This window comes from Bos indicus x Bos taurus, chromosome 6, assembly GCF_003369695.1.
Source record: "Bos indicus x Bos taurus breed Angus x Brahman F1 hybrid chromosome 6, Bos_hybrid_MaternalHap_v2.0, whole genome shotgun sequence".
NCBI lineage: Eukaryota > Metazoa > Chordata > Mammalia > Artiodactyla > Bovidae > Bos > Bos indicus x Bos taurus.
The window spans coordinates 5,507,335-5,529,652 of record NC_040081.1 but is presented as its reverse complement, the minus strand read 5'-3'; positions in this window follow the sequence as shown (position 1 = coordinate 5,529,652).

The following is a 22,318-nucleotide window of genomic DNA, read 5'->3' as shown; positions in this document are numbered from 1 at the left end:
ACAAGTTTCAAAATACAGTATTATTAACTACATTCACCATGGTCTACGTTACATCTACAGGACTTCTTTATTTTACAACTAGAAGTTCGCACCTTTTAACCACTTTCATTCATCTGCTCTCCTCCCAGTCCCTGCCTCTGGCAGTCATCAGCCTGTTCTTTGTATCTTTGTTCTTCTTCTTTTTAAGATTCCACATGTAAGTATTTATCATTCTAGGTCTGACTTAGGTAATGGCTTCAGGATCCATCAGTGTTGTTAAAAATGGCAAGATTTCTGCTTGTTATGGTTGCATAATTTTCCATTTTTGTGTATCACATTTTCTTTTGGATATTGTCTTTATTGCCTGTTACATGCGTTCACTTTTATTAGTATTTTTACCTTTCCTTTGTTATCTGTAAAATAACCAGTAAGAAATGATTGTGTAGAAAGAGGAAACCATGAAAACATCACTAGTTGATCTGGGTTCTGGTTTCAGGTTTGGCCCCAACCAGCAATATTATTTTAATAAGATATTACAGTTTTAGTCTTACATTTCCCACTTGCAAAATTGGTCAGTTGTCTAAAGTCCCATAACCAGTATGCTCTATGCTGTTTTTGAGTAGGTAATCTGCATTGGTTTTCACAAGAATGATGGAATTATTCTGTGACATCATTTTAATTGTATTATATTTATTTATTTCAACCTATCAACCCATGAGAGTACAGGTGTCCTGAAGGCCAGTCCCTGAGTCCTTTACATCTTGTGTTCCTAGAAAACTCAATGCATGCTTTGTTGAATGTTGAATGTTTTATAACTTTAAAACAAATGGCAAATATTTGTGATGGCAAATATTCCAAGATGACTTTTCATTATAATCTGTCCCAGAATGACAAACTGAAACATAGGTCTGAAGATAAATATTTTTCGGGTACATTAAAAAGAATAATGAGTGTTTTTACAAAGATCACATTTTTAAGAACAAAGTCTATAGTTGTTAAGACTTTATGCAGAACAGCAGTTATGAGTCTGTAATTTTATTTGTGTCCAGCAGATGCCACCAGTGCCTCAAATAAAACTCATGTGGCTAAATTTAGAAAGAGCCCACATTTAAAAGTAAGCAGATGTCATTAAATTCCAAGAGAATATTACACAATTATTCAGATCTTCAGTTAAATGCAAAATAAAACGACATGTTTATCTTTCTAAAAATGTCTTCAAATTTTCAGTTTGTAGTTCTTTGCAGTTATTCTAGGAAAGTAAAGACTACATAGAAAAAAGTAACACAAACTGGGAGATTATTTCAGCGAAAAAGCTTCCTCTAAAGTCAGGATGAGTTCCAAGATGCCTTTTTTAGATGTGTTTTCCCTGAAAAGATTATAAAAACAATCAAAAGAGGAATAAAGATGATTGCGTTTCTCCTTTTCCTAAGCTGTCCTCTGCCTCCATTGCAGTTGGCAGCTCACTGACTGTTCGCAACTAAAGTTAAGGTTGTTCAAAGCTTTCTTGGCATTGAAAGCTTCGATTCATAATCATAACATCCTCCTTCCTGAATTTTGTTATGTTCTTTTTCCCAATGGACTGATTAACAATTTTTATTTCCTTTTAAAATTAAAAATGAACAAATGTTTACTCACAAGTTCTTGAAATGTCTTTTGTTTTTCTTTGATTTTTTTTTAAACCCCTTACTGCCTTTCTTTTTTAATATAAGATACTAGACTATCTTAGATGTTAACTATTTACAACTTAACTAATTTAGATTCACCGTTTTCTTTATTTGAAAGCTTATGCTTTATCCAAACTTAATGGATTTTATTAACTGATTAAAATTCACAAGTCATATTAAAAAGTAGGATTTCTTAATATTTTTGTGAGTTATGATAACATATTGTTTTAACATGTTATAGTAACTTTTCTCACTTTAGCTAATTTGATCAAATTAATGATTTGAAACACATAACATTAATTTGTCATTAAATAGATCTTCAATATATCACCCTACTTAAGAGATTTAAGAAAGACTCTGAAAAGCTATTTGTTTAGAGAAATTTTATGGTTCTAGAATGCATTTGATGAAATATGTTAATTGTTAAGGATTAACATCTAAAGCGCATGTGTGAAAATGACCGAGTTTTAATTTTTAAATTGCATAATTTAATAACGGAGTTCAAACAAAGGAACAGTGTTGCCTGTTGTGACTCCCCTGGATCTCTGAGAAAGCCCTCCTTCTCCTCACCCACTGTGACTCAGTACTCATCCATTTCCTCATCCATGTCTGGTGTCCTCATCCTAAGTATGGAGAGAACCAAGGGAAGGGAAACCAAGAATGAGGTTCTCTGTGTAAGAACCGCATACTCTGATACTGAAAATTAAAGCCACATAGACTGCGAGTCGATACAGTCATCTACGCGGTGTGCAGTTACAGATCTACATGTGCTCATTGTCTCGCAGTCACCCAAAAAAGAATTTACTCGGAACAGTGCAGCATGGTTCTGTGCCCTTTTGGCCTCATCCATACAGACATGTATGCTTTATGCTTTTCTTTGGAATCTTGAGTTTTTCTAACTTTTTTCAGCTTTGATTTGTCATGAAAATAGACACATAATCATGGGTTCAGTGCTTTAAAGAATCAAGACGGAGCTCATGAAGAAAGAGGACTTTACCGTACTGTGCCTCACACTGCCCTGTGTGTGTGAAATGGGGCGAATCCCGTGTGTCTGCTGCATGTCAGCAGCTACCTTGGAGGGGCAGTTATAGAAAGAAGAAGGGTGGTTGGGAGGAGCTGGAAATAGCACCGGGGAATGTGGGTAGAGCTGGTACAAATTTTGTGAGGTAAGTAGAATTCTGGTGGTTGGAATGTTTTTTCAAGCTATTGTAGAAGTTGATTCACATTGTTTCCCAGAGTAAGTTCCATCCCCATTCCATCTCCCTCTTAGATGTCTTAAAAATTATTTTTCTTCATTTCACTACTTGATCTGTTAAGCAATAGTAACGCGTTTATGACTTTAACAATGTTTAGTCACGTGAACTAAAATTGTTTTACATGTCTCTCTTTTTTTAAAAGCAACTAAGATTTTTCAATACAGAGGACCTATCTTAAATAATGTAAATAATTTTAAAAACTTACTATCTAGGGTATGCTACATTTGCATAAAAATCTTGGGCAGTAAGTAAAAACTGGATTCATTTTAAAAGTGTCTTTGCTTCAAGGCACATCTTATCCAGTGGGGCTGTTTATAGCCTACCTTGTATTTCACTGCTTCCGAGCTGTGTGAGCAAACAGAATTTGCTCACAGGGTGAAACACATGTTTATGGTCCTGAATAAACTGCTCAGATTCAAAAACTGTTTGTGTGACAGTGCTAGACAAGGAATGCTGGAGCCAAATGGGATGTTTGTAGCCTGTATTTGCATATCAATACCCAGGCTCTCCTTTAGGAAGACTACTGCTTCGTGACAATGCTGTTGTCTGAGGTCTGGGGCAAAGAAAAACCATAAAAGTTGGGACTCACTTTTCAATGCCCTCGATTCTTTTCTTGTGCTTTGGAAAACTGTGAAACAAGGTCACCAAGTTCCATTCTCCATAGTTTTATTATGCTTTCAATGAAGCAATTGAACCTGCACGGAACCCAGACAGACGGACATCACAAGGCCACTTTGTAGAAAGGCAGCTTCTTTAGAACGTGAATGCTGAAGCTCGATTTGTGAGTTTCATGGGTTTGGGGCCTGTATACTGTTTAAAGAACCAAAGGGAACCAAACCTTTAAACAAAATATGTAGAACCCTTTTGCCTGCAGAAAAAAGTATAAAATTAAGGATTCTTTTAGCCACGAAGACGTCAACCTAAGAATGTAATAGGTATTTGGAAATCCAGCCATGGGTACGGAGGTTATTTTGTAAGGTGATGTCATTTTCTACCTGGTTGGCAAACAGAAGTCTGTTGTCAGTCCTTATTTTTTAAATGGGATCACAGAGCCTGTTCATAGTTTTGCTGAGGTTTTACTTGGAGAAAGATTATTATTATTGTTTTTTTCTTTTCTTTTTCTGACAACACTTTGGTCTTCCTGATGGGAGTTTTAGTCAATTTTACCTTATATTTTAGAATGCAGTTGATTTCTTTAGTTGATTAAACTCTATAGAAACAAAGATTAAAAAAAATGCATGTTTTCATATTACTGCCTTTACCCACTACTGCATACTTAAAAACACTTTGTGAGAGTGCTACGATTGGAAATGTCAGGTTTTGCAGGATTTCTTCACGGATAAAATTTCCCACACAACTACACTGTATTGTGTTCTAAAACTTTTTTTTTTTTAACCCACTTCACTTTACCAAACATATTGTTTTGCTTTTTGATTTTATCATTAGTTTGCTTTTTCTGTGTGGTCCAGACATGTTTCTCCTGAATATTCTTTTATAGTGATCTCAAGAATGACTTACACCATATAAAATTGTCTTGAATATAGACAATGCTGCTAACAGTATTTCAATTGCTTTGTCCAGAGCTCTGAACAATTTTCCTGATTCACCTCCAATTATCTATTCATGCTGTGCTAAGTTGCTTCAGTCCTGTCTGACTCTTTGCGACCCCATAGACTATAGCCCACCAGGCTCCTCTGTCCATGGGATTCTCCAGACAAGAACACTGGAGTGCATTGCCATGCCCTCCTCCAGGGATCTTCCCAACCCAGGAATCAAATCTGTGTCTCTTACGACTTTCTTATCCATTTGTCTGCCAGTGGACATCTGGGTTGCTTCCATGTCCTGGCTATTGTAAACACTGCTGTGATGAACATTGGGGTATATGAGTCTCTTTCAATGCAGGTTTCCTTGGTATGTATGCCCAGCATTAGGACTGCTGGGTCATCTGGCATGTTTTTTTCCATTTTTTAAGGAATCTCCACACTGTTCTCCATAGTGGCTGTACTAGTTTGCATTCCCACCAACAGTGTAAGAGGGTTTCCCCTTTCTCCACACCCTCTCCAGCATTTATTGTTTGTAGACTTTCTGATAGCAGCCATTCTGAATGCTGTGTGATGGTACCTCATTGTGGTTTTGAGTTGCATTTCTCTGATAATGAGTGATGTTGAGCATCTTTTCATGTGTTTGTTAGCCATCTGTATGTCTTCTTTGGAGAAATCTCTGTTTAGTTCTTTGGCTCACTTTTTTTTTATTTTATTTTATTTTTAAACTTTACATAATTGTATTAGTTTTGCCAAATATCAAAATGAATCCGCCACAGGCATACATGTGTTCCCCATCCTGAACCCTCCTCCCTCCTCCCTCCCCACACCATCCCTCTGGGTCGTCCCAGTGCACCAGCCCCAAGCATCCAGTATCGCGCATCGAACCTGGACTGGCAACTCGTTTCTTACATGATATTCTACATGTTTCAATGTCACTCTCCCAAATCTTCCCACCCTCTCCCTCTCCCACAGAGTCCTTAAGACTGTTCTATACATCAGTGTCTCTTTTGCTGTCTCGTACACCAGGTTATTGTTACCATCTTTCTAAATTCCATATATATGCGTTAGTATACTGTATTTATGTTTTTCCTTCTGGCTTACTTCACTCTGTATAATAGGCTCCAGTTTCATCCACCTCATTAGAACTGATTCAAATGTATTCTTTTTAATGGCTGAGTAATACTCCATTGTGTATATGTACCACTGCTTTCTTATCCATTCATCTGCTGATGGACATCTAGGTTGCTTCCACGTCCTGGCTATTATAAACAGTGCTGCGATGAACATTGGGGTACACGTGTCTCTTTCCCTTCTGGTTTCCTCAGTGTGTATGCCCAGCAGTGGGATTGCTGGATCATAAGGCAGTTCTGTTTCCAGTTTTTTAAGGAATCTCCACACTGTTCTCCATAGTGGCTGTACTAGTTTGCATTCCCACCAAGAGTGTAAGAGGGTTCCCTTTTCTCCACACCCTCTCCAGCATTTATTATTTGTAGACTTTTGGATCGCAGCCATTCTGACTGGTGTGAAATGGTACCTCATAGTGGTTTTGATTTGCATTTCTCTGATAATGAGTGATGTTGAGCATCTTTTCATGTGTTTGTCAGCCATCTGTATGTCTTCTTTGGAGAAATGTCTATTTAGTTCTTTGGCCCATTTTTTGATTGGGTCATTTATTTTTCTGGAGTTGAGCTGTAGGAGTTGCTTGTATATTTTTGAGATTAGTTGTTTGTCAGTTGCTTCATTTGCAATTATTTTCTCCCATTCTGAAGGCTGTCTTTTCACCTTGCTAATAGTTTCCTTTGATGTGCAGAAGCTTTTAAGGTTAATTAGGTCCCATTTGTTTATTTTTGCTTTTATTTCCAATATATGGCTCACTTTTTGATTGGGTTGTTTATTTTTCTGGTATTGAGCTACATGATCTGCTTGTATACTTTGGAGATTGATTCTTTGTCAGTTGCTTTGTTTGCTATTATTTTCTCCCAATCTGAAGGTTGTCTTTTCACCTTGCTTATAGTTTCTTTCATTGTGCAAAAGCTTTTAAGTTTAATTAGGTCCCATTTGTTTGTTTTTGCTTTTATTTCCATTACTCTAGGAGGTGGGTCATAGAGGATCTTGCTGTAGTTTATGTCAGAGACTGTTTTTGCCTATGTTTTCCTCTAGGAGTTTTATAGTTTCTGGTCTTACATTTAGATCTTTAATCCATTTTGAGTTTATTTCTGTGTGTTGTGTTATAAAGTGTTCTAGTTTCATTCTTTTACAGGTGGTTGACCAGTTTTCCCGAAACCACTTGTTAAACAGATTGTCTTTTCTCCATTGAATATTTTTGCCTCTTTTGTCAAAGATAAGGTGTCCATTGGTGCGTGGATTTATCTCTGGGCTTTCTATTTTGTTCCATATTTCTGTCTTTCTGCCAGTGCCATGCTATCTTGATGACAGTAGCTTTGAAGTATAGTTTGAAGTCAGGCAGGTTGATTCCTCCAGTTCTCTTCTTTTTTCTCAAGATTGCTTTGGCTATTTAAGGTTTTTGTGTTGCCATACAAATTGTGAAATTATTTGTTCTACTTCTGTGAAAAATACCATTGGTAGCTGGATAGTTCAGTTTAGTTCAGTTCAGTTCAGTCACTCAGTTGTGTCTGACTCTGTGACTCCATGTACTGTAGCACGCCAGGCCTCCCTGTTCATCACCAACTCCCGGAGTCCACCGAAACTCATGTCCATTGAGTCAGTGATGTCATCCAACTATCTCATCCTGTCATCCCCTTCTCCTCCTGCACTCAATCTTTCCCGGTATGAGGGTCTTTTCAAATAAGTCAGCTCTTCACAACAGGTGGCTAAAGTATTGGAGTTTCACCTTCAATATCAGACCTTCCAATGAACACTCAGGACTGATCTCCTTTAGTATGGACTGGTTGGATCTCCTTGTAGTCCAAGGGACTCTCAAGAGTCTTCTCCAACACCACAGTTCAAAAGCATCAATTCTTTGCTGCTCAGCTTTCTTTATATTCCAACTCAAACATCCATACATGACTACTGGAAAAACCATAGCCTTGACTAGATGGACTTTTGTTGACAAAGTAATATCTCTGCTTTTTAATATGCTGTCTAGGTTAGTCATAACTTTCCTTCCAAGGAGTAAGCATCTTTTAATTTCATGGCTGAAGTCACTATCTGCAGTGATTTTGGAGCCCCCCAAAATAAAGTCAGCCACTGTTTCCATTGTTTCCCCATCTATTTGCCATGAAGTAATGGGACCAGATGCCATGATCTTAGTTTTCTGAATGTTGAGCTTTAAGCCAACTTTTTCACTCTCCTCTTTCATCAAGAAGTTCTTTAGTTCTTTTTCACTTTCTGCTGTAAGGGTGGTGTCATCTGCATATCTGAGGTTATTCATATTTCTCCCAGCAATCTGGATTCCAGCTTGCGCTTCATCCAGCCCAGCGTTTCTCATGATGCCCTCTACATAGAAGTTAAATAAGCAGGGTGACAATATACAGCCTTGATGTACTTTTCCTATTTGGAACCAATGTGTTGTTCCATGTCCAGTTCTAACTGTTGCTTCCTGACTTGCATACAGATTTCTCAAGAGGCAGGTCAGGAGGTCTGGTATTCCCATCTCTTGAAGAATTTTCCACAGTTTATTGTGATCCACATAGTCAAAGGCTTTGGCATAGTCAATAAAGCAGAAATAGATATTTTTCTGGAATTCTCTTGCTTTTTCAATGATCCAGTGGATGTTGGCAATTTGATCTCTGATTCCTCTGTCTTTTCTAAAACTAGCTTGAACATCTGGAAGTTCACGGTTCACAGATGGCTGAAGCCTGGCTTGGAGAATTTTGAGCATTACTTTACCAGCGTGTGAGATGAGTGCAATTGTGCAGTAGTTTGAGAAGTCTTTGGCATTGCCTTTCTTTGGGATTGGAATGAAAACTGACCTTTTCCAGTCCTGTGGCCACTGCTGAGTTTTCCAAATTTGCTGGCATATTGAGTGCAGCACTTTCACAGCTTCGTCTTTTAGGATTTGAAATACCTCAACTGGAATTCCATCACCTCCACTAGCTTTGTTTGTAATGATGCTTCCTAAGGTCCACTTGTAGGAGAAGGCAATGGCACCCCACTCCAGTACTCTTGCCTGGAAAATCCCATGGACGGAGGAGCATGGTGGGCTGCAGTCCATGGGATCGCTAAGAGTTGGACACGACTTCACTTTCACTTTTCACTTTCATGCATTGGAGAAGGAAATGGCAACCCACTCCAGTGTTCTTGCCTGGAGAATCCCAGGGACGGGGGAGCCTGGTGGGGTGCTGTCTATGGGATCGCACAGAGTCGGACATGACTGAAGCGACTTAGCAGCAGCAGCAGCAAGGCTCACTTGACTTCGTATTCCAGGATGTCTGGCTCTAGGTGAATACGAAAAAGCTTAATAGGGACTGCACTGAATTTATGGAATGGTTTGAGTATATACTTATTTTCACTATATTGATTCTTCTCATCCATGAACATGGTATATTTCTCCATTTATTTATGTTATCTTTGATTTCTTTTGTCATGTTTTACAGTTTTCTATATATAGGTCTTTTGTTTTTTTAGCTAGATTTATTCATAAGTATTTTATTCTTTTTGCCTCAATGGTGAATGGAATTGTTTTCTTAATTTCTCTTTCTGTTTTCTCATTGTTAGTGTACAGGAATGCAAGGGATTTCTGTGTATTAATTTTATATCCTGAAACTTTACTATATTCATTGATTAGCTCTAGCAATTTTCTGGTGGTATCTTTAGGGTTTTCTATGTAGAGGATCATGTCATCTGCAAACAGTGAGAGTTTTACTTCTTTTCCAATCTGGAAATCTTTTATCTCTTTTTCTTGTCTGATTGCTGTGGCTAAAACTTCCAAAACTATGTTGAATAGTAGTGGTGAGATGGGAACCCTTGTCTTGTTCCTTATTTTAGGGGAAATGCTTTCAAATTTTTGCTATTGAAGTTAATGTCTGCTGTGGGTTTATCATATATGGCTTTTATTATGTTCAGGTATATTCCTCCTATGTGTGTTTTCTGAGAATTTTTATCATAAATGGGTATTGGAATTTGTCAAAGTCTTTCTCTGTATCTATTGAGATAATCATATGGTTTTTATCTTTCAATTTGTTACTGTGGTGTATCACATTGATTGATTTGTTAATAATGAAGAATCCTTGCATCCCTGGGATAAAGCGCACTTGATATTATCTTTTTAACATGTTGTTGGATTCTGTTTGTTAGAATTTTGTTGAGTATTTTTGCATCTATGTTCATCAGTGATATTGGCCTGTAGTTTTCTTTTTTTGTGGCATCTTTATCTGGTTTTGGTGTTATGGTGATGGTGGCCTCATAGAATGAGTTTGGCAGTTTACCTTCCTCAAAATTTTCTGGAAGAGTTTGTATAGGATAGGAGTTAGCTCTTCTGTAAAATTTTGGCAGAATTTCACCTATGAAGCCATCTGGTCCTGGGCTTTTGTTTGTTGGAAGATTTCTGATTAGTTTAGCTTTCCATGCTTGTGATGGGTCTGTTAAGATATTCTATTTCTTCCTGATTCAGTTTTGGAAGGTTATACTTTTCTAAGAATTTGTCCATTTCTTCCAAGTTGTCCATTTTATTGGCATATAGTTGCTGATAGTAGTTTCTTATGATCCTTTGTATTTCTGTGTTATCTGTTGTGATTTCTCCATTTTCATTTCTAATTTTGTTAATTTGATTCTTCTCCCTTTTTTTTTCTTGATGAGTCTGGCAAATGGCTTGTCTATTTTATTAAAGCTGCTCAAAGAACCAGCTTTTAGTTTTGTTGATTTTTGCTATAGTCTGTTTTTTTCCCCCTTCATTTATTTCTGCTCTAATTTTTTAAGATTTCTTTCCTTCTACTAACCCAGGGGTTCTTCATTTCTTCTTTTTCTAGTTGCTTTAGGTGTAAAGTTAGGTTATTTATTTGATTTTTCTCTTGTTTCTTGAGATAAGCTTGTATGCCTTTGAGCCGTCCCCTTGGCACTGCTTTTACTGAATCCCATAGGTTTTGGGTTGTTGTATTTTCATTTGTTTCTATTCATATTTTGATTTATTTTTTATTTCTTCTGTGATTTGTTGGTTATTTGGAAGCGTGTTGTTTAGCCTCCATAAGTTTATATTTTTAATAGTATTTTTTCCCCTGTAGTTGACATCTAATCTTACTGCATTGTGATCAGAAAAGATGCTTGAAATTATTTCAATTTTTTTGAATTTACCAAGGCTAGATTTATGGCCCAGGATGTGGTCTATCCTGAAGAATTTTCTGTGTGCACTCGAGAAAAAGGTGAAATTCATTGTTTTGGGGTGAAATGTCCTATAGATATCAATTAGGTCTAACTGGTCCATTGTATCATTTGAAATTTGTGTTTCCTTGCTAATTTACTGTTTGGTTGATCTATCCATAGGTGTGAGTGAGGTGTTAAAGTCTCCCATTATTATTGTGTTACTGTTAATTTCCCCTTTCACACTTGTTTGTGTTTGCCTTATGTATTGCAGTGCTCCTATGTTGGGTACATATATATTTATAAATGTTACATCTTCTTCTTGGATTGATCCTTTGATCATTATGTAGTGTCCTTCTTTGTCTCTTTCCAAGGCCTTTATTTCAAAGTCTGTTTTATCTGATATGAATTGCTACTCCTGCTTTCTTTTGGTCTCCATTTGCATGAAATATCTTTTTCCAGCCTTTCAGTCTCAGTCTGTATGTGTCCCTTGTTTTGAGGTGGGTCTCTTGTAGACAGCATAAAAAGGAGTCTTGTTTTTTCATCCATTCAGCCAGTCTTTGTCTTTTGGTTGGGGCATTCAACCCATTTCCATTTAAGGTACTTATTGATAAGGGTGATCCCATTGCCATTTACTTTGTTGTTTTGGGTTCGAGTTTATAAACCTTTTCTGTGTTTCCTGTCTAGAGAAGATCCTTTAGCATTTGTTGAAGAGCTGGTTTGATGGTGCTGAATTCTTTCAGCTTTTGCTTGTCTGTACGGCTTTTGATTTCTCCTTCATATTTGAATGAGATCCTTGCTGGGTACAGTAATCTGGGTTGTAGGTTTTTCTCTTTCATCACTTAAGTATGTCCTGCCATTCCCTTCTAGCCTGAAGAGTTTCTATTGAAAGATCAGCTGTTATCCTTATGGGAATCCCCTTATGCGTTGTTTCTTTTCCCTTGCTGATTTCAATATTTGCTCTTTATGTTTGATTTTCATTAGTTTCATTAATATGTGTCTTGGAGTGCTTTGCCTTGTGTTTATTCTGTTTGGGACTCTCTGGGTTTCTTGGACTTGGGTGGCTATTTCCTTCCCCATTTTAGGGAAGTTTTCAACTATTATTTCCTCAAATATTTTCTCATGCCCTTTGTTTTTGTTTTTGTCTTCTTCTTCTGGGACTCTATGATTCGAATGTTGGGGCATTTAACATTGTTCCAGAAGTCCCTGAGGTTGTCCTCATTTCTTTTAATTCTTTTTTCTTTTTTCCTCTCTGCTTCATTTATTTGCACCATTCTATCTTCCACCTCAATTACCCTATCTTCTGCCTCAGTTATTCTACTGTTGGTTCCCTCCAGCATGCTTTTGATCTCATTTATTGCATTATTCATTATTGATTTACTCTTCTTTATTTCTTCTAGGTCCTTGTTAAACTTTTCTTGCATCTCCTCAATCTTTGTCTCTATCTGTAACTCCATTTTGTTTTCATGATTTTGGATCATCTTGACTATCATTATTCTGAATTATATTTCAGGTAGACTCCCCGTCTCCTCTTCTTTTATTTGGTTTGGTGGGCATTTATCATGTTCCTTTACCTGCTGAATATTTCTCTGCCTTTTCATTTTGTTTAGATTGCTGTGTTTGGAGTGCCTTTTCTGTAGGCTGGAAGTTTGTGGTTTCTCTTTATTGTGGAGCCTGCTCCCTGTTGATGGGCTTGGACTAGTGGCTTGTCAGGGTTTCCTGGTAAGGGGAGCTTGCATCTGTGTTCTGGCAGGTGAAGCTGGATCTCTCTCTCTCTGAAGTGCAATGAAGTGTGTCCAGTATTGAGTTTTGGGGTGTCTATGGGTTTGGCATGGCTTTGGGCAGCCTGTCTTTTAATGTATATTCAGGGCTATGTTGCTGGAGAATTAGCATGTTATGTCTTGCTCTGGAACTTGTTGGCTCTTGGGTGGAGCTTGGTTTCAATGTAGGTATGGAGGCTTTTGGGTGAGCTCTTGTCTATCAGGAGTTCTCTGATCTCAAGTTTTGGAGTTAAGCCTCCTGTCTCTGGCTTTCAGTCTTATACTTACAGTAGCCTCAAGACTTCTCCATCCATACAGCACAGATGATAAAACATCTAGGTTAATGGTGATACAATTCTCCACAGTGAGGGACATGCAGAGAGGTTCACAGAGTCACATGGAGACAAGAAGAGGGAGGAGGGAGATAGAGGTGACCAGGAGGAGAAGAGGGGGAGTCAAAAGGGTAGACAGCAATCTAGCCAGTAATCAGTTCCCTAAGTGTTCTCCACAGCCCGGAATACCCAGAGAGATTCACAGAATTAAATAGATAAGAGAAGCCGGAGGGAGTAGATAAGGGTGACCTGGGGGAGAAAAAGGACAGTCAAAAGGAGAGAGAGCAATCAAGCCAGTATTCACACTGCGAGTGATACTGAAGGTTAGATTCTTAAAGGTACAAAATTGATAACAAGTATCAAAAAGCAAAGATTAAAAATCTAGAATAGAGGTCAGACTCTCAAAAAATATTAAAAATGCAAAACAAAATCAATCATAAAAATTATAAAAGTTTATATATTTGAAGTTTGCTTTAAAAATGGAGTCTTTTTGGCAAAGTAATAGTAGGTTATAAACATGAAAATTAAAGGAGTAATAAAGAATTTAAATTAAAAAAAAATAAAAAGTGATAATGGTAAAACTGTATCTAGGAATTTCTCTGGAGCTGTTGTGGGCAGTGTGGGGTCAGTTCAGTTTCAGATAGTTCCTTCTTTCAGCTTGTACTTGTTCTCAAGGTCTATAAGCCCCCTCCAATTCTTAGTCATTGTTAACTACAGGGTTTTAACCTGTTGCACCTGTCACTTCCAGAGCGGTTCCCTCTTTGTTTATTTTGGCCTCTTTTTGCAAGTCTCTTCAGTGTCTAATTTCTGCCCTGACACAAGGAGGCGAAGGTGTCAGGCTTGTTTAGGCTCAGTTGTTCAGTTGTGTTGTGGGGAGGGACACTGCAAACAAATATTGCTGGTGTGCGTGGGGACTACTCGTAATGTATGGACCACACGGAGCTTTCCCCAGCTCAGGGTGGTGTGTGCTTCCCGGGTCTACAGTGCTCAGGCTCCCGGGTGCTTTGTAGGTGCTGCTGCTGCTAAGTCGCTTCAGTCATGTCCGACTCTGTGCGACCCATAGACGGCAGCCCACCAGGCTTCCCGTTCCTGGGATTCTCCAGGCAAGAACACTGGAGTGGGTTGCCATTTCGGGCCCTGTCCAAAGTGGGCCCTGCATTTTGTACACTTCCCAGGCCTAAGATGCTCAGGTTCTTGGGTACTCAGCAAGGGCACAGGCCTGGTTGGGTGTGTGTTTTATGCACTTCCCAGTTCTAAGCTGCTCAGGTTCTCAGGTACTTCACAAGCACACAGACTCAGTTGGGCATGCGTTTTGTGCCCTTCCCAGGTCTGAGCAGCTCAGGCGACCAGTGCTTTGCGAGTGCCCTGTCCCAGGTGAGCCGTGCATCTTAATCACCTCCCTGGTCCCAGACACTCAGTTCCCCGGGTGCGCCATGAGAGCACCATCTGTGGTGTGCTGTGTGTCTCCTCTGGGGAGCTGATCTCAGGCTGTGACCCTTCTGGCAGATGTCAACCATCCAGGATCCCAGGAAGACGTGGTTAGCAACTGGGAGCCTGCTCGCAGTTTGGTGGAAGATGCCACTCTCTGGGGCTGAGAGTGCAGCAGCACCTTGCCTTCTGGCCCTGGCTGTCACACGCCTGCCTCTCTGCCTCTGGCGGTGGGGTGGGGAGGGGCCTACATGCAGCCAGCTAGCTGTCCTTTGGTATTCGCTCAATCCTTTGTTCTGTGAGCAGTCCAGGCTGCGCGTTAGAGCCTTTCTCGAGAAAGTTCTCTTTCTTTTTTCTCTCTTTGGCAATCCAAGTTTGGGTTACTGTCTCATGTTGCTCCCTCAGATTGTCCTCTGGGCATTCAGTCCCTGTCCTTACCCTAAGCACTGATTATGCAGCCCATGCCTCCCTGCCCAGCCCCCAACTCCCTGGTGGTGGACTCGAGCAAGCATCTGGCCTACTTCTCTGCTGGCAGTTGAGGTTAGGCACATATTCTGTGGTTCCCACCCCGCCCTCTTCTGGTTATGTTGCCCTCTGAGATTCCAAAACTCCCCACAGACCCGCCTGTGAGAGGGTTTCCTACTCTTTGGAAACTTCTCCTCCTTCACGACTCCCTCCCCAGGATGGGTCTCCTTCCCTAACTCTTGTGTCTCTCCTTTTGTCTTTTATATTTTGTCCTACCTCCTTTCGAAGAGAATGGGCTGCCTCTGTGGGTGCCTTATGTCCTCCGCCAGAGTTCAGAATTTGTTTTGTGGAAGTTGCTCAGCATTCAAATGATCTTTTGATGAATTTGTGGGGGAGAAAGTGGTCTCCGTGTCCTATTCCTCCACCATCTTGGGACCGCCCCCCCCCCCATTTTTAAAATATTAGTGAATGGTGTTTCTTTAGCATTTTATAATTAACATTGTATGTTGTCATCTTTATTCAATCCTCATAAGCTCTTCTTGAAGAATGCATGGTTATTATTTTCTCTGTAAGGAAAACAAGAACCTGAAGTTAAATAGTTTGGTCTGAATCATTGAGCTCTACATGGTGGACCTAAAAGAGAGATGTCATGGGCTGAATTGTGTCCACTCCCCCCAATTCATATATTGATGCCTTAGTCCCCAATGTGATGGTATTTGGACTTGGGGCCTTCCATGAGGTAATAAAAGTTAAATGACGTCGTAAGCATGGGGCCCTAATCTCTCATAACTGATGCTCTTAGAGGAAGAGGAAGGGACACCAGAGTGCTCCCTCTCTGTACACACAGAGGAAAGCCCACATGTGGATGCAGCAGGAAGGTGGCGGTCTACAAACCAGCAAGAGAGCTCGCACCAGAAACCACCCTGATGGCACCTGCTCTTGGACTTCTAGTCTCCAGGACCCAGAAAATAAAACTCTGTTTAAGCTACCCAGTGGGTGGTAGTTTGTTTTGGCAGCCGTAGCTGACTCATACAAGAGCTAAGCTTTTTCACTGCCAGGGTCTCTCTGCTTAACTTCTTAAATCTGTTCTGCATTATGTTTGGCAGTAACTCTCTGAGGATAGGAATGATACCTTCGTATTCCCTGGCATATCTTATTTGCATAGTAGATCCTCCGATGTTTAATAGGCTCACAACAGGTTTACAAGAGGAGGAGGCCACGATGTCAACTTTACGATGTCAACTTTAAAGTGGAACTGCTCAGATCCAGAGGGGTCCAAAGACAGCAAACGTGGCTCTGCAGTTAGTGAAGAGCAGGGTCTGGAATTCAGGACCTGCCACCAGCCTCTCAGCTACAGTGTGTCCATCACTTCAGTGGTGAATATGGAAATTGAATGTGTCACCCTCTCTGCTGTTACTATATCTTATTATTTTAAGTCATTAAGCTGCATCATAGATATTATCTTTTAGGTATCTATGGTACATCTCATTGAATTTTCAAGATTCATTTATATGGTCATAGAGCTATTAAGTTAACTGAAATAATATTTTATTGAGAAGTTTATTAATGCCTGAATTTGCCTTCAATTCAGGTCAAACAGTATATTCTTTAAAGTATTAGTTGCTCAACCGTGTCTGACTCTTTGGAATCCCATGGACTGTAGCCCACCAGGCTCCTCTGTCCATGGAATTCTCCAGGCAAGAATACTGGAATGGGTTGCCATGCCCTCCTACAGGGGATCTTCCCGACCTAAGGATCGAACTTAGGTCTCTTGCATTGTGGGCAGATTCTTTACAATCTGAGCCACTAGGGAATCCTCTTAAAAACAAAACAAAACAAAACAAAAAAACAAACAAACTTAAAATTCTTCTTTTTTTTTTATTGGAGGGCAATTGTTCTACAATATCATGTTGACTTCTGCCACACACACACATCAATACGAATCAGCCACAGGTATACATATGTCCCCTCTCTCCTGGGCCCCCTCTCCTCTCCCACCCCATCCCACCACCCCTAGGTTGTCACCTTTTTAATAATGTTTTAGAATGGAACCCAAATGCCACAGAAAGGCAACGATGCAACTAGAGCAAGATTCTAACTATAGAAAGAAAAATGGTTATCACATGATATGCTAAAAAGGGAATAGAAATCTAGGATTCTCAGTGTGACAAAACATATTTAACAAACATATTGTTTTGTTTCTTATTGATTAAGTGAAAAACGTTTAAATGTTATATCTGTGTGTGTGAGAATGAAAAATGTGAACATATTTATGTGATTAATCTAATTGTACATACTGTGCTTGTCTTTGTTTTCCAGAAAGGAAACCCAGACTCAGGAGTCCCAAGGACATATCCAAGGCCCATACATCTGTTTGTCCATCTATCAGATCAGGCTGTGCAGGTGATTCACTGCTCTGTGGTAGGTACACAACGTGTAAATGACTGCAGTTGGAATGGAAACTATTGAAACTACCCCTGTAAAGAAAATGGCAGGGTCTTTTACTATTATCAGGAGCTATTTTAAATGCTAAATCAAAAGGATGCCAACTGGTGGCCTTGTTGATAGTCTCGGTAGAGAAGGAAATGTTCAAATTAACATGAAGCTTCAAATCTATTTCCACTTCATAGACAGGTCTGAAATTGATCATCACAGTAACATGTGAAGACTTGCACAGCTGTGGTTGGTGGGGCTTTTGTTTAATGGATAAACAACACTTAAAAGTTGATGGTGCAGTTTCTCATTTTTATTTAGTTATGCATCCAAAACATAGGCCAATAAGTTAGATCACAACATTTCAGGCTCTTTTTCTGTTTCAAAAGTGAAGGTTTGAATCATGTGGACGTGAAACCAGCAAAACTCCACATGCAGAAAGGCAGTATGGCGTGGTGGAACAGGTGCTGGCAGGGAGGCAGATCTCGGGTCCAGCCGAGATCCATCCCTTAGAGCAATCAGAGGCCCCTGAAGTGACCCTGGGACTCAGGGAAGCTATTCTCCTCTGTACCAGGTTCACGATAAAGTCCTTGCTTAACTGCAGACAGTGTGGTGAAAATCGTGTTTAATAGTACTGTTTACATTTGTATGATCTTTTATAGTTCACAAAATCCTTCCTCTTTTTTTTTTCTCTCATAAATATGGGACTAATTAAGAGAGGCAATGCTCTATTTTTCCCATTTCAGTCGCAGAGAGGCTCGGAGGCTTAGGTGTGCTCAAGGCAAGGAACTGAGAGCAGAGGTCCTTGTCACTGTCATCCAGTAGGGTTCTCTGGCGGAAAGTGCAAATGAGTACCGTGTATGTGAGGGGCAAGCACTTGGCCACGGCAGCTCCTATGGTGAAAATAGTCTGTTAACAACAATCAATCATAACATTGGGCTTAATTTAAAAGTGTGTAATATAATTTATTTTGTCACTTACCCCAGTTTTGGTATGGGTAGATTGTAGAATTTAGATGTTTTGTTTTCCACATCCATAAGATGGGAATAAAAAATACAGAATAAATGAGATGTTGTGATATTTAAATCATGTAAATGCTTAAAACTTACTTAGCATATGGCAAGGATTCAATAAACATAATCATTATTATCATCAAAATTGGATAAAGAAAAGTTACACTTGAATGGGATGGATTTTAGGGCTTCTAAGATGGCTCAGTGATAAAGAATTTCCCTGCCAATGCAGGAGATATAGGAAATGCGGGTTCGATCCCTGGGTTGGAAAGATCCCCTGCAGTACAAAATGGCAACCCACTCCAGTGTTCTTGCCTGGAGAATTCCATGGACAGAGAAGCCTGGCGAGCTACAATCCATGGGGTCGCAAAGAGTCAGACACGACTAAGCAACTGAGCCCAGATGCACTCACAGGATGGGTTCTAACCCTGGGAAACCACTTGTAACTGAATAGTCATTTCCTGGTAGTTTCATGAAATTGCCTTTATGATCCTGTAACTGTTCCTAGTTTGCTGTGAAGATACCCTGATGTAGGGGATGGTAGTAGCTCACTAGACTAAGGGCCCAGAAATTAAATTGCATCTCATCACTGAGTTGTTAAACTGTACACCTTCTATCATAGCCTTGATTTCTTTGTACACAAAATAAGAGCACTTGTATTTTTGTTCTTGCCTTATTTAAGGTTTAGGCAATGATCCGTTCACTCACTAAGCAAAGAGACAATGTGCTCATAGTTAAAGAGGTAAAAATTAAAAGAGATAATCCTTGACCTCACAGATCTTCAAAAGTAGTAAGGGGAATTCAATCTGTAAAGAGATGATTATAAGAAGGTACTATATACATACAAGAAAAATAGAGGCAAAATTAATGACTCCTTTTTAGTAAAATGGTGTGGAGATAAGAGTTGATTTCTAAGAAAGATGACATTTGAATTGAATCTTGAAAAACAAGAATATAAGGATGGGCTTTTAGACAAAGGGACTAGCATGCACAAATTTACAAAGACTTATACAAGTAACCCTTCAAGATCTACACTTTTGGAATTCTGCACAGATGTATTTACAACGTTTCCTTAAAAATTTATCAAACCAAGGCAGAAATTCAAAATTAATTGGGTCATTATTGTAGCATTACTCACAACAGCCAAGACAAGGAAACAACCTACCTGTCCACTGATGGATGAATAAATAAAGAAACACGCACGCACACACACAAACACATCTGGGAATATTATTGAGCCACAAGAAAGAAGGAAATCTTGCTGTTTGAGACAACATGGATAGACCTTGAGGGCATTAATCTAAGTGAAATAAGTCAGAGAAAAGCAAATACCGTATGAACACATTGTATATGTAATCTTAAAAAAACAAACTCCTAGAAACAGAGAGTGGAATGGTGGTTGGCAGGGCAGAAGGATGATGGAAATCCTGAGGTGTTGGTTAAAGGATACAAATTTCAGTTATGAGATGAATAAGTTCTGGGAACCTAATATACAGCAAAGAATGGCACATGACTAAGCGACTGAACTACAACAAATATGAAGCATGGTGACTGTAGTTAACAATACTGAATTCCGTACTTGAAAGTTGCTGTGAGAGTAGAACTTTAATGTTCTCACTGTAACAATAACATGGCAATAATGTGAGGGGAGGGGTGAATTAACTAATTTTATTGTGATTAATGCTTGTTGCTTAATTACTCAGTTGTGTCCGACTCTCTGAGGCTCCATGGACTATAGTCTGCCAGGCTCCTTTGTCCATGGAAGGACAGAATACCAGACAAGAATACCAGAGTGGGTTGCTGTTTCCTTCTCCAGGGGATCTTCCCAACCCAGGGATCAAACCCACATCTCTTGTGTCTCCTGCATCGTACACCTTAAACTTACACAATATAATATGTCAATTATACAAAATAAAACTGGAAGAAAAAATAATAAGAAAAGTAAATTGAGGAAGTCAAAGGGAAGAGACAGGGAACCTGAGAAGAGATAAACTTCAGGGTGATTTAGGTACTTTGTTGTTGTTCAGTCGTGTCTGACTCTTTGTGACCCCGTGAACTGCAGCATGCCAGGCTTCCCTGTCTTTCACTATGTTTCAGAGTTTGCTCAAACTCATGTCCATTGAGTCCGTGATATAATGTGGATATATAGTCTCATCCTCTGTTGCTCCCTTCTCCTCCTACCTTCAATCTTTCCCAGCATCAGGGCTTTTCCAATGAGTTGGCTCTTCTCATCAAGTGGCCAAAATATTGGAACTTCAGATTCATCACCAGTCCTTCCAAATAATATTTAGGATTTAGTTCCTTTAGGATTGACTGGTTTGATCTCCTTGCTATCCAAGGGACTCTCAAGAGTCTTCTCCAGCACCACAGTTCAAAGGCATCAATTCTTTGGCACTCAGCTTTCCTTATGGTTCAACTCTCACATCCATACATGACTACTGGAAAAACCATAGCTTTGACTATATGGACCTTGTTGACAAAGTAATGTCTCTGTTTTTAATACACTGTCTAGATTCATCATAGCTATTCTTCCAAGGAGCAAGAGTGTTTTTTAATTTCATGAAAGGAAATGTGAACAGGGAAGAGCCATGTATAAGCATGCTCAGGTGGAAAAATGCAATGTGTAAGGTGTGTTCAATTTATCAAAAAGTGTTTCAGATATGCAGATGACACCACCCTTATGGCAGAAAGTGAAGAAGAAATAAAGAGCCTTGATGAAAGTGAAAGAGGAGAGTGAAAAGTTGGCTTAAAGCTCAACATTCAGAAAACTAAGATCATGGCATCCGGTCCCATCACTTCATGGCAAATAGATGGGGAAACAGTGTAAACAGTGACAGAATTTTTGGGGGGACTCCAAAGTCACTGCATATGGTGATTGCAGCCATGAAATTAAAAGCTGCTTACTCCTTGGAAGGAAAGTTATGACCAATCTAGATAGCATATTAAAAAGCAGAGATATTACTTGTCAACAAAGGTCTGTCTAGTCAAGGCTATGGTTTTTCCAGTGGTCATGTACGGATGTGAGAGTTGGACTGTGAAGAAAGCTGAGCACTGAAGAATTGATGCTTTTGAACTGTGGTGTTGGAGAAGACTCTTGAGAGTCCCTTGGACTGCAAGGAGATCCAACCAGTCCATCGTAAAGGAGATCAGTCCTGGATGTTCATTGGAAGGACTGATGCTGAAGCTGAAACTCAGATATTTTGGCCACCTGTTGTGAAGAGCTAACTCATTTGAAAAGACCCTGATGCTGGGAGGGATTGGGGGCAGAAGGAGAAGGGGACGACAGAGGATGAGATGGCTGGATGGCATCACTGACTCGATGGACGTGAGTCTGAGTGAACTCCAGGAGTTGGTGATGGACAGGGAGGCCTGGTGTGCTGCAGTTCATGGGGTCGCAAAGAGTCGGACACGACTGAGCGATTGAACTGAACTGATGTTGTATAGGAGCTGTGGAAGAGTCTAGGTCATATTCTGTGGCAGTGGTCCCTAAGAGCTTCACTAGTAATTGCCTCATAAACAGTGAGAATTCTGGTTGCTTTTTGAGTAGGTAAGCACATGAACTCATCAGTGGTTAAGTTTTCTTTTTAAAAAATAACTGTTGGGTGCATCTATGTGCACACAAGGGACACTATTTTAAGTGGAACTTTTAACAGCCCTTTCACTGTTAATCCCAGAAAAATTGTCAGATATTTAAATATTACTGGATACTAATTCACATAGACTTAATATTATAATCTGGCTTTCATACTTTTTAAAGCACAAGATTGGTGATGTCAGTGTCCATTTTGTGATTTGAACTTATTTATGATGAAAACTTAGAATAATTTTTTGGTGACATGATCAAAATGAAATGGTATATAAGCACCATTATCAGAACTGCATAGTAACCTTCCCTTAATCATTCCTTCCAAATATTCAGTGATTTATGCCTTAGTACCATTATTCAATGTGCATTCCTGAACTTCTTTAGTAATTAGCTGATTAGATAATGAATGAAAAACCCAGATTAAGTCAGAGACTCAGCTAGGTGCTAAGAACTTAGAGATGATTCAGGCTTGGTCTCACAGAGACAAGTACCTGGATAAAACATAAATTAGATGTACTGTGCTCATGGAGGAATGACTGAGAAAATGGTTGCTCTGTCATGCTGTTGTATCATAACTTCATTGGGGTAATTGACAGAGCCATC